The sequence below is a fragment of the Callorhinus ursinus genome, unplaced genomic scaffold, assembly GCF_003265705.2.
Source record: "Callorhinus ursinus isolate GAN/ISIS: 27379988/994484 unplaced genomic scaffold, GSC_fseal_2.0 scaffold17, whole genome shotgun sequence".
Taxonomy (NCBI): Eukaryota; Metazoa; Chordata; class Mammalia; order Carnivora; family Otariidae; genus Callorhinus; species Callorhinus ursinus.
In genome coordinates this window covers 35,652,363-35,664,261 of record NW_027397079.1, presented here as the reverse complement: position 1 = coordinate 35,664,261, position 11,899 = coordinate 35,652,363, and the positions used below count along the sequence as shown (strand labels likewise).

General features: G+C 45.6%; 1 pseudogene; it reads right to left on the bottom strand.

Moving 5' to 3' along the window:
* Positions 1–2,579: 2,579 nt before the first annotated feature.
* LOC112834676 (endothelial differentiation-related factor 1 pseudogene) lies at positions 2,580–3,440 on the bottom strand (annotated as a pseudogene).
* Between the last annotated feature and the right edge of the window lie 8,459 nt (positions 3,441–11,899).

Below are 11,899 nucleotides of genomic sequence, written 5' to 3'. Positions count from 1 at the left end.
TTCTAAGTTTCTCACCACCCGCCCGTGGGGGCTGAATCATGGCGCCTCCTGGGGCTTGTCTCCTATCAAATCACAACGTGGCCAACATTTTCTGGCAAAGGTCATAAACCAGTACTGCGGAGCACTGGAGAGCACTGGAGAAACACTTGTTCGACCAATCTTAGGATAGTTCTGCGATACCAAGTCCCAGAAAGTAGGTTTGTGAGAGAAGGCTCATTTTAGTGGGCTGCTTCAACAAGGCTTTGTCAGGAGCTCTGGTAGTGAGGAGACAAGAGTGGAAACAGTACTCCTGAACCTTGAAATCAATTTGTAATTGAACACTTGTGAAAAATTGGAAAATTAGAGCAGCACTTCTCAGTCACTCAGGCTGTATTGCAAGTAACTCACTATTAATACGTAGGCCACTACAGTTTAAAAGCAATTGTTTTGAAAATATAAATTAGAGTCAATTCAAAGTCATCTTTCAATACCGAACTTCTTAAAAAAAAAAAAGTCCTCTGCAGGGCTGCTAGTTCCCTGTGAAGGAGAGAATTATTTTTGTTTAGGAAAATATCTTGTAGGGACATTTAGATTTTAAAAGATGGGATGAAGAGGGCGCCTGGGTGGCTCAGTCGTTAAATGTCTGCTTTCGGCTTAGGTCATGATCCCAGTGTCCTGGGATCGAGTCCTACAACGGGCTCCCCTGGCTCAGTGGAGAGTCAGCTCCTCTCTCTGCCAGCTCCCTCCCTGCTTGTGTCCTCTCTCTCTCTCTCTCTCTCTCTCTCTCCCTCCGAAAAAAAAAAAAAAATTTTAAAAAAAAAAAAAAGAAGATGGGACGAAGAACAGACCCTGAAAAGACAGATCCAATGGAGGAATTACGGAATTGTTCTGCATAATAAAGAGGATGGAATTTATATTTTTTTCATTTGCTGTTGTTCTTGAAAATAGGTAAACCGGGGTGCCTGGGTGGCTCAGTTGGTTGAGCGGCTGCCTTCAGCTCAGGTCATGATCCTGGAGTCCTGGGACCGAGTCCCACATCAGGCTCCCTGCTCAGCGGGGAGCCTGCTTCTCCCTCTGACCCTCCCCCTTCTCGTGCTCTCTCTCATTCTCTCTCTCAAATAAATAAATTTTTAAAAATCTTTAAAAAAAAAAGAAAATAGGTAAACCAAGAGGTGGAATGGTAGTGTGGTCCTGACAATGTGACTGGAAGTGGGAACTCCAGAGTTACGTCACCTTGGCTTACATCTATAAAACCCACCATGCACCTTGCAATAAAGCAAATTTAGATAGAAGAGAATTGGCTTCCATCCTCTGCCCATCTCTCACTCTCAACCAGTGTTGGGCTAACATTCTTTTTATTTTAATTGTGGTAAAATACACATAACATAGAAGTTATTATTTTTTTAAGATTTTATTTATTTATTTGAGAGAAAGAGTGCTTGCGAGTGCACATGAGCAGGGGGAAGGGGCAGAGAGAGAGGGAGGGGGAGAAGCAGACTCCCTGCTGAATGCAGATGCTTAACCAACTGAGGCACCCAGGCGCCTGAGAATTTACTATTTTAATCATTTTTAAGTGCACAGTTCAGTAGCATTAAGAACATTCACACTGTTGTGCTGGCCTAAGGTTCTTATTTTTTCTGGGGGAAGGGAGAGTGTGAGAGAAGGGAGACACAGCCTCAGGAGACAGAAGGAATGTTTGGCATCCATGGTGTTCTCCCAGCGCATCTCCCTGGCACCATCTAACCAGGAGATTCCTGAAATTGCCACCACCATCCTGGGAAGTCCAGCCAAACGCCGGACCAGAGATCCACCCCACTGATAGTCCAGGGTGGTCAGGAGCCGCTAGGTGGTTGGTGCCAGACTACAGGTTGGAATCAGATAGCGCAGCTGGACCTCTGGAATGCCAGGCCAGCAACTAGCAAAGCTCACCCCAGTCCTATCATTAACCACACAATAATGCAATCCTGCCTTTTTGGGATTGAAAAGTCGGGGCCCCAGATATTTCTTATGGAGGAGTTTATTGTGTTAATAATAAACATAATTACCATGAGAGACGATGGACTCTGAAAAACAAACTGAGGGTTCTAGAGGGGAGGGGGGTGGGGGGATGGGTTAGCCTGGTGATGGGTATTAAAGAGGGCACGTTCTGCATGGAGCACTGGGTGTTATGCACAAACAATGAATCATGGAACACTACATCAAAAACTAATGTAATGTATGGTGATTAACATAACAATAAAAATTTTTTAAAATAATAAGCATAATTATTACTCAATCAGTACTGGATATCACTGGGCATGTCTCATACTCAAATTTACGTTTTCACATTCCTGTTCTGCAGTAGTTCTACATCCACAAGATTTCTTTTTTTTAAAGATTTTATTCTTTATTTGAGAGAGAGAGTGACTGAGTGAGAGAGCGCATGAGGAAGGGGAGGGGGGAATGCTGGAGGGAGAGGGAGAAGCAGACTCCTTGCTGAGCAGGGAGCCCCTGATGCTGCAGGGCTCAATCCCAGGACCCCAGGATCACAAACCTGAGCAGGAGGCAGACGCCTCACTGACTGAGCCACCCAGGCGCCCCATCCACAAGATTTCTTTTTCTTTCTTTTTTTTTTTAAGGACAACAATCGTTTATTGGCTTCTCTAAAAGCCGGACTGGAGACGGCATCTTCTCTTCTGATCAGGCCGCCGCACCCCACAGCCCCGCCAGCTCAGAGCTCCCCGGGGAGCCACCCCAAGACTGGGCAGACACCGGGGATGGGAAGGAAAAAAAATCAGGAGAAGCAATACTTTGCAAGGTTACGTTTGTTTGACAGCAGGTATGGGTTGAGGGGGTTCCTGGGCAGGGCTAACGCCCCGCGTTCCGCTCCGCCGCGTGAAGAGACCCACGCTGGTGCTGGTGGTCAAGGGCAACCAGCCAGACGAGATCAGCTGGAATGCACTGATTTCGAGGCTTTGTGTTCATTTCGCCCTTGGCCCCTTCTCAGTTGGCTTCCCGATATCCTTCCCCCGGAGCTTGAGGCCTATAGCTCTCCCGATTTTGCCCAGAACCTGGTTATTAGGAATGGCCCGTCCACTCTCATAGTCTGCGATGACTTGCGGCTTTTCGTTGATTTTCGTTGCCAAGTCCTTCCGAGTCAGCCCCTTGCTCTGCCGGCCCTGCTGGATCACCTTGCCCACCTCCAAGGTCACCCGGTCATGGTGCAGCTCCTTAGTCTCCCGGTCCAGCTTGGCTGTGTTCTTGGTGATCGAATGCTGTTTGTTCTGGCCAGCAGCCCATTTCTTGGAAGTCTCCACATCCTCTCCTCGTCTCTGAGCTGCTAAGATGGCCTGCTTGACTTGGCCTGGGCGGCCGTGGGGCCCTTCTTGCGCAGCACCGCCACTGTGTCCCAGTCGTTCTGGGCCATGGCCGGCAGGCAGGTCCGGTGGTCCGTCCGGCTGCTCCGCGGCAGCTGCTTGAGACCCCGCCCCCCCAAACACAAGATTTCTTAATTATTATTATTGTTGTTATTACTTTGGTGAAGATTAAAAAAGATGCTAAGGTACACAAGTATAGAGATATAGAAATAGCCATTCGATTCAGGATGAAGAACAAGAATTCACTGGAGGGGGGCGCCTGGGTGGCTCAGTTGTTAGGCATCTGCCTTCGGCTCAGGTCATTGGTCCCAGGGTCCTAGGATCAAGCCCCACATCGGGCTCCCTGCTTGGCGGGAAGCCTGCCTCTCCCTCTCCCACTCCCCCTGCTTGTGTTCCTGCTCTTGCTATCTCTGTCAGATGAATATATGAAACCTTAAAAAAAAAAAAAAAGAATTCACTGGAGGAAGGAAGCTAGCTCCAAGTTCAGCGTAAGAAGGTAAGCCTCTAGAATTCTCAGTAACTTGGGGGTGGGGGGACATTGAATTTTCCATAAGGCAGGTAATGGAGAGTCAAGTTAATCCTATCTCTTCGAGGAGACTCCTCCGTAATAACTAAGTCACCCATAAAGTCATCCCATTCAATGCTTTCTTTCATGGAAGAGAAGGGAGTGCCCAATGGGGACTGTGCGGATTCTAGGTGTTCTGCCCAAGGAATCTATGGTGCAGATGAGCATCACTCATGACATGCATAGGGCATAGACATGCTGAGCCGGCCCATATGATGTTTAACTCTGATTCTGCCACATGCTAGCTTGGGACATTGGACGAGTTTACTTGCCGTAGATTCCTCATCTATAAAATGGGGATAATTATTAGAAGCTGTTCATGAAGTCTGGAAACAGGAAATACACATAGTGTCATCAAGGATATCTTAGGTCTATAAAAAATATATTTTATGGACCCTGTAGGACTGAGTTCTGTCAGAAAAAATTGCTACTTTGAAATAGGCAAAGAAAACTCAGTGATTAGGGACGCCTGGGTGGCTCAGTCATTAAGCGTCTGCCTTCGGCTCAGGTCATGATCCCAGGGTCCTGGGATCGAGTCCCACATCAGGCTCCTTGCTCAGCAGGGAGCCTGCTTCTCCCTCCGCCTCCAGCTCCCCCTGCTTGTACCTTTGCTCACTCTAACAAATAAATAAAATCTAAAAAAAAAAAAAAAGAAAACTCAGTGATTAGCTTGCTCATCTGTGTTATCTCCCTCTTTTTTTTTTTTAAAGATTTTATTTATTTATTTGAGAGAGAGAGAATGAGAGATAGCACGAGAGGGAAGAGGGTCAGAGGGAGGAGCAGACTCCCTGCCGAGCAGGGAGCCTGATGTGGGACTCGATCCCGGGACTCCGGGATCATGACCTGAGCCGAAGGCAGTCGCTTAACCAACTGAGCCACCCAGGCGCCCTTATCTCCCTCTTTTTTGAGCTTCTTTTCAGCTCTGTAAATCGTCAGAAACTAATACCAATGAAAATGATTTTTGTCCATAGAAATGCAAATGAACTGTGTCAGATAGAATGTGATTGATTATTGCCTTGAGGATACACCCCTTTTTGTATCTATTTATACATTTATTTCAGAATTCCTTATTCTATGTGTTTAAGTTCTTGTGTTCCCTTTTGAGCCACTTAAAACATTTTATAGGTTCCCTCACAAATTAAGGAATTTAATGAAATTTTTGACATGTGTTCGTTTTATCTATCTGAACAAAAGTCATGATTATACCCTCTTCTAAAAATTCTTCTAACGCTTCATAGGGTTATAGTGAAGATGAAGTGGGTTAATGCATATACAATCCTGAGAGTAGTGCTTGGCACGCACAAAGCGCTAAGTGTGAATGAGGAACGGTTACTATCTATAATAACGCACTGTTGTCCCTGTTAAGGTCTGTGATGTCACTGTGAAGGTCTCTCTCCTGCATTAGACTCCATCTCTCTCTTAGGACAGGACCTTTGTAACTCCAGCACGGAGAACAGTAGAACCAAGCTCCAAGAAAGAACACAGTGGACAGTCAATAGATTAGTTGAATATAAAAGGGGTTGGCAAATTTTTTTGTTGTTTTTTTGGAAAGGACCAAATAGTTGATACCTTAGACTTTGCAGGTCAAACAGTCTCTGTCACACTGACTCCACTCTGCTGTTGTGATGTGAAAGTGTCACAGAGGTCACATAAGAAAATGTGTGTGGCCCGTTATAATAAAACTTTATCTACAGACACTGAAATTTGAACTTAATATAATTTTCACTTGACATGAAGTATTCTTCTTTTGATTTTTTTGACCACTTTAAAAATATAAAAACCATTCGTAGCTTGAAGGGTCATATAAAAACAGGCAGTAGGGCAGATCGGGCCCCCAGCCATCATTTGCTGACCCCTGAATTGGGTAACAGGTATATTAAAGGCCAGAATTATGCCTTCTTCACATAACCTTTAACCTGGTCCTTCTCATGCAATAGATGTTCGAGAGATGTTGAATTAAGTAGCAAATGTTGAAAGACAAAAGGGAGATATTTTAGAAGAGTAACTTGCTAAAATGTTTCAGAAAGATCCAATCTGTGTGATGACAGGCTGGTGGCTGGCGTGGCCAAGCCTGTCATGTGGGTGGGATGGTGACTGGTCCCAACTGTATCAACCAAGTCCTTTACCATAATCAGTCTTAACTGAAATCTTAAGTGATGCCAATGGTTTTACACCCTGCCTGCAAACTGCCTTAAATCCTTTTTTAGAACAAAATGGAAATATAAATAAATCTACGTAATATCTACTGATCAGAAAATGTGACCAGAATCACATTACAGGATGCCTTCTCCAGAGAAGCTAGAAAAACTGTCAGATTATGTTATATTGGCATTGGTCAATGTCATAGATCAGATTAGGAATTTTCCAGAATTAGGAAAATGGCAGATCGGTGTCCAAAAGCACAGACAGGCCCAGAATTTGATCCACCTCCAGAACTAAAGTGGACCCAGCTGGAACCTACAGATGCTGCCTGCTTTGCCTCCTGGTATATACATGCCTCCCTCCCCCTCACTCATCTTGTCTCCCAGACAGAACAAAAGCATTTGCCTCCAGCCAAATGAACCCTGTTCTCCCTGAAGATCACGGATCCGTGGACACTGAGATACTAAAGTTGGATGCACACAGGTACAGCTGTGTTTATGTTTGTGATTTGATTTCATTTAGGGAGCGAGCAAGTGTTAATTTGGATGGGGGACTCTCAAACAAGAATTCCATAAAAAGCATTTTTCAGTGCAGAACTATGACCAAAAGAATTAGGAGAACAGCTGTGTCAGGAGAATATATCTGGAGTACAAAGGGAACCTGAATAGAGACTGGAAAAGAGCTCAAGTTTGAATGACACATTTAAAATGTTAGTATGGGCGACTGGGTGGCTCGGGTCATGATCCCAGGGTGTTGGGATCGAGTCCCACATGGGGCTCCCTGCTTGTTGGGTAGTCTGCCTCTCCCCTCCCCACCCCCCCGCTTGTGCTCTCTCTCTCTCGTTATCTCTCTCTCGCTCTCTCAAATAAAATCTTTAAAAAAATAAATAAAAATAAAATGTTAGTATACCTGCACACATACGCAGTTTTGAAAAGAACACAGAGTCACAGAGCGAGTCCAAACTCCTGGTATTTTACAGCTGAGGAAGGAGGTCCGTGGTATTATAGTGGCCGTCCAGAGCTCCAGCGTGGAGGCCAGGCCTGGCACCCAGCTCTCTTCTCAATCTGACACACGTGCTTTGCAAAGATGATGCAGGGAGGAAAAGAAAAGCGGCCTTTCTTTCATCTATGGCGAATTATCATACATAGCTTTGAAAACAAAATTTGGGGGGGGCGCCTGGGTGGCTCAGTTGGTTGAGCGTCTGCCTTCGGCTCAGGTCATGATCCCAGGGTCCTGGGATCAAGCCCCACGTCAGGCTTCTCCCTCTGCCTGCCGCTCCCCCTGCTTGTGCTCTCTCTCTCACTATCGCTCTCTCTGTGTCAAATAAATGAATAAAATCTTTAAAAAATAAAATAAATAAAAATTGTTGGGGTGACTGGTGGCTCAGTCGGTTAAGCATCCCACTCTTGATTTCGCTCAGGTCTTGATCTCAGGGCCGTGAGATGGAGCTCCGTGCTCAGCGGGTAGTCTGCTGGAGATTCTCTTCTCTCCCTCTGCCCCTCCCCCTGCTCTCTCTCTCAAATAAGTCTTGAAAATTTATTAAGGTAACATCTTATTGGAAAAGAGATTGCCCATGATACCACCCCTCACCTATAACCACAGTAATGCTTATTTCTAAGATGGGGTGAACGAACAGCTCATAGTCCTTCCTTATCCCTTTATGGAACATACCACAAAAGTACAATAAGGCTTGAAAAAGGAGGGAAAACACTGGGGAAGAAAAGGGACAAGGAGGTGGATAAAGCTTTCCCTCATCAGCATCCCCCCGCCCCCAGGACTTGGCACCTGGTAAATGCTCAGTAAATACTCAGACCTTCTTGGAACACTGTTAACAGTGAGATAAGAAATAGGGAAGGGCAGATGTAGAGAGCTAACCACAAAAGGGGGAAGCAAAGTCTAGAGAATCCTTGCAACTGGGCTGTAAATTTAAAATTATTCTAAAATTTGTTTAAAATGTTTAGAGAAGCTGGTGGGTTATCTCAACAGCTATTCTAGTTGACCAGTTATTTCACCAGATCCCTGGGGTTCTCAGATCGCCACCTGTGTGACATTGTGGCGAAACCTTTTTTTTTAGGTTTATTTCATTGGCTCAAACTCTCAAACTCAACTTCACATCTTATCACACTTGTAAAAATGCGTGGTAACCTCATGACTTAGTCACTTTCTCATTTAACACAAGCATCCTAACTGCTTGAGGTTACTCAGTTGGAGAATGGCGTTTGCGGTAACAATCACCTGAATCTAGTGAAGATTTTCAGGAATTTACTGCGTATACACACATTTATCATTCAGAATTGAACTGTGCAAAGGGAGTTTAGGATAAGAACCTGTAATCAAGGAGTAGTCTTACTGGTTTCATTTTTTCGAATGGGAGTCAGGTTAGCTTTCAGCACTGGCAGCAAAATGGGGCTTTGAACCCAAGAAGGCCCGCCCTCTGCCGCCACAGGAAGGAGAGAGCGTTCAGTACGGTGGGCACCCGGGAAGGACAGAATTTTGCTTTTTCTCTTGTAAAACAGAAATTTATTTTTTAGAACACTTTTGGGCTCCCAGGCTCTTATTCTTTATATGCTCTCCCCTAACTTCCTCTTTTCTCCTTCCCTCTCAACTGACCATTAGGAAGGAATTTTTATGATGTCCTGTTTTCTGAAAGCAGCTTCATGTTCCTGTTCTAAAGTGTGGATTTCTTCAAGTTACTATGAACTGTGGTTGTTGGTTACTAAGTGGTCTAACTCTGTAGCTTACTTTTAAGAGATGGGCATTGCAACCGAAAGTCCTTTTTCACTCCCAGAAAACACTGTAACTGATTCCACAACCCCCCTGCCCCAAAACCTGCAGTTGGTGGCTTTCAAACTTTTTTTTTTTTTGGCTTTCAAACTTTTGTTCTTTTTTTTTTAACTTTTCAGACCCTCAACCTAAGTCATTTAAAATTGCGACCCAGTGCACACACGTACGTATGAGATTAAAATTCCACGGCTCAGGGCTTCTCTTCACTGCTAATTCTTAACTACCAGCACGTCTGCTCTCTTCTCTATCAGAGCCTCTCAGATGGGTGTTAACCTGCAATTTGAGTGGCGCCCCCTAGTGACCGGTCACACACATTTGCACGGGAAGCTGCTGCAGGAAACACTCGATTTTAGACCTCTTCTGCCAAAAACAGATGATGTTACAAAGATCAACTGAAAGGGAGAAAGAAAAAAAAATGTGTCTGGAAAAATCAGGACTTCATAAGAGGCAAATTACCGTGACACCCTTTCGGGGGGAATCTGAGGTATATGTGCCTTATTGCACGGCACCTCGTGGTCTGAACGGGTCTGGCTGGACTCTTCCAAGATTTCAGTAAAATATGGTGATTATGCCTGAACGCACCACATTAGCAAACTGCGCTGTCATTTTTGATGTCTAGAACGAAAAAGGCGTAAGCCTACAGAATGTCTTACGGTTGAGTATTTGCGATTATAAGTTTGCACATCTTAAGAACTCAACACGTTTTGTCAAAGTAATTTATTCTCAGAAAGGCAGACGGTGCGGGCTGGCCATCTCCACAGGGTGTGCAAGCAAAGGCCTGAGTCTGTGGGCTTAGGGCCCTGGGACTGTTGAGCGCGTCAGCTTGAGTCATGGGAGTGTTGGGGACAGTGGCTGTCATGACACTCTTGGGAGAGGCTTAGAGGAGAAAACCTGCCTTCATCCTATGGACAAAATGGAGGCCTAGATCAGAGCAGTTGGCCAGAGAAAATGAGCACAAACCTGGACATCGGCTTGGGGCCTGGGCCCAGGCCTTTTCCCTTCCTGTGTAATGCGCGCTGGCATTTGCCTCTCTGAATGCTGCAGCCACAGCGGACACGGCAAAAATCCCTGTGGCCCCACCATCTTGTGGCAAGTCCACTCCTGTAAAGACATCTCAAGGGTGCCTGGGTGGCTCAGTCGTTAGGCGTCTGCCTTCGGCTCAGGTCATGATCCCAGGGTCCTGGGATAGAGCCCCGCATCGGGCTCCCTGCTCAGCGGGAAGCCTGCTTCTCCCTCTCCCACTCCCCCTGCTTGTGTTCCTGCTCTCGCTGTCTCTGTCAAATAAATAAATAAAATCTTAAAAAAAAAAAAAGACATCTCAAGATAGGCCTTTCCAGAATGACTTCGAAAGGGAAACCGGGGGAGCTTTTGCCTGATAGCCAGCACTTTGGACAGACCTGTCAAATCACAAATCAGATCTGCTAGGATTCTCAGTCCAAATGAGGGGGGTGGGACCTAACCAAATGCAGCTGACAAAAACTAGGCCTAGAACCCATGGCTCAGCCTCCCATGCCGAGCTCTTTTTGCAAAGTCAGGATGCCTGAGAGGTAGAATGGAGTTTTGTTTATCCCTTTACAGTGCCTTTCCAGTACAGTGGCCAATTATGCAGCTCTGAGTAGGTTTCATGCTGTCACACTCTTGAACTGTGGAGACATCATGCAATGGCCTTCTGCTATCCACTGAAATATTCCCACTTGAGGTGAGAAAAGAGCAAGATAAAAAGTCCTCTGCATGCTCGAAGGACATGCTCTCAACATGGAGTGGCCTTAAGGAGAATGGGATTTGAGATCAGAGACCGGGGTTCACATGCCATCTCCACCCTCCAGCTAACCGACTCACGTTCACGTTCAGTGTTTTTTAACCTCGTTTTCCCGCATCGGTTAAAAAAAATTCCACCCACATGGAATTGTTCACGTGACCTATTTGTAAAGGCACCTGGCACAGAGAGGACTCAAATTTCCTTTAAATTAGCTAAAAGTCAAGTTTTGTTAACTGAATTGTATCTGGTCTGTTCCTGCATGTATATTCCCACGGAGACCTACACATTCTGGCAAAGGAAAACTCAAGATCATAGACACCTGGGGCGCCTGGGTGGCTCAGTCATTAAGCATCTGCCTTCGGCTCGGGTCATGATCCCAGAGTCCTGGGATCGAGCCCCACATCGGGCTCCCTGCTCTGTGGGAAGCCTGCTTCTCCCTCTACCAGTTCCTCTGCTTGTGTTCCCTCTCTCGCTATGTCTCTGTGAAATAAATAAGTAAAATCTTTAAAAAAAAAAAAAAAAGATCATAGACACCTAGGATCTCACGGCTGGTACAGGTCTGGGGGCACTTGGAATGGTCTGTGGCACACAAACAGGGACATCCATCCCCATTTAATTGCTCAGTCGCCCTGACTTTGGGATCTGTCTTCAACTAATCCTCTACACTCCGACCTCCTATTCATCTCAAATAAAAGGACAAAGTTAGGTAACTCTTCAGTTTCCAAAGCTTTGTTATTTTGAGATGTCTAATAAAACTAACAGCAAAATCATTTGACTCTAAGAGTCAGTCTCCATTTGAAACTTGGATAAACTCCAAGTTTTAGGTGATATCATGGGATGATAATCACTATCCCATAAGGACCTAAGGGACAGGCACGATGCATGCATTCCCCTGGAGCCCTCCCCAGCCCCTCATGAGGTGGGAACTATTATCCCTAGCTAGGAAACAAGCTCAGGCCGGCGAAATAACAGAGACGCTGGATCTGAAGCCAGTCTGAGCCGGGTGCTGGTCTGCACGACCTGGTGCTCTGCTGGATTTGTGTGTCTTTCCCTATTCCACTGTCCCTCCTCCAGGACCCCGCCAGCACTCAGGGCTTGTCACAGCACTGACGGTCCCGCGCCATCTTGTCCTGTGGGGGGGGGGCGTGGTTAGATTTATCTCGTGATTAAATTGTAAGCAGCACTGGGTCTCCACCCTCATGCACATAACTTAGATAAAATAACCTATAAATCACAACTGGGCAAAGACTTTTAGATTAGGAATGGCTTTCTGCTGGGAAAGAAGTTTTATTTAGCTATCATTTATATTTCAGT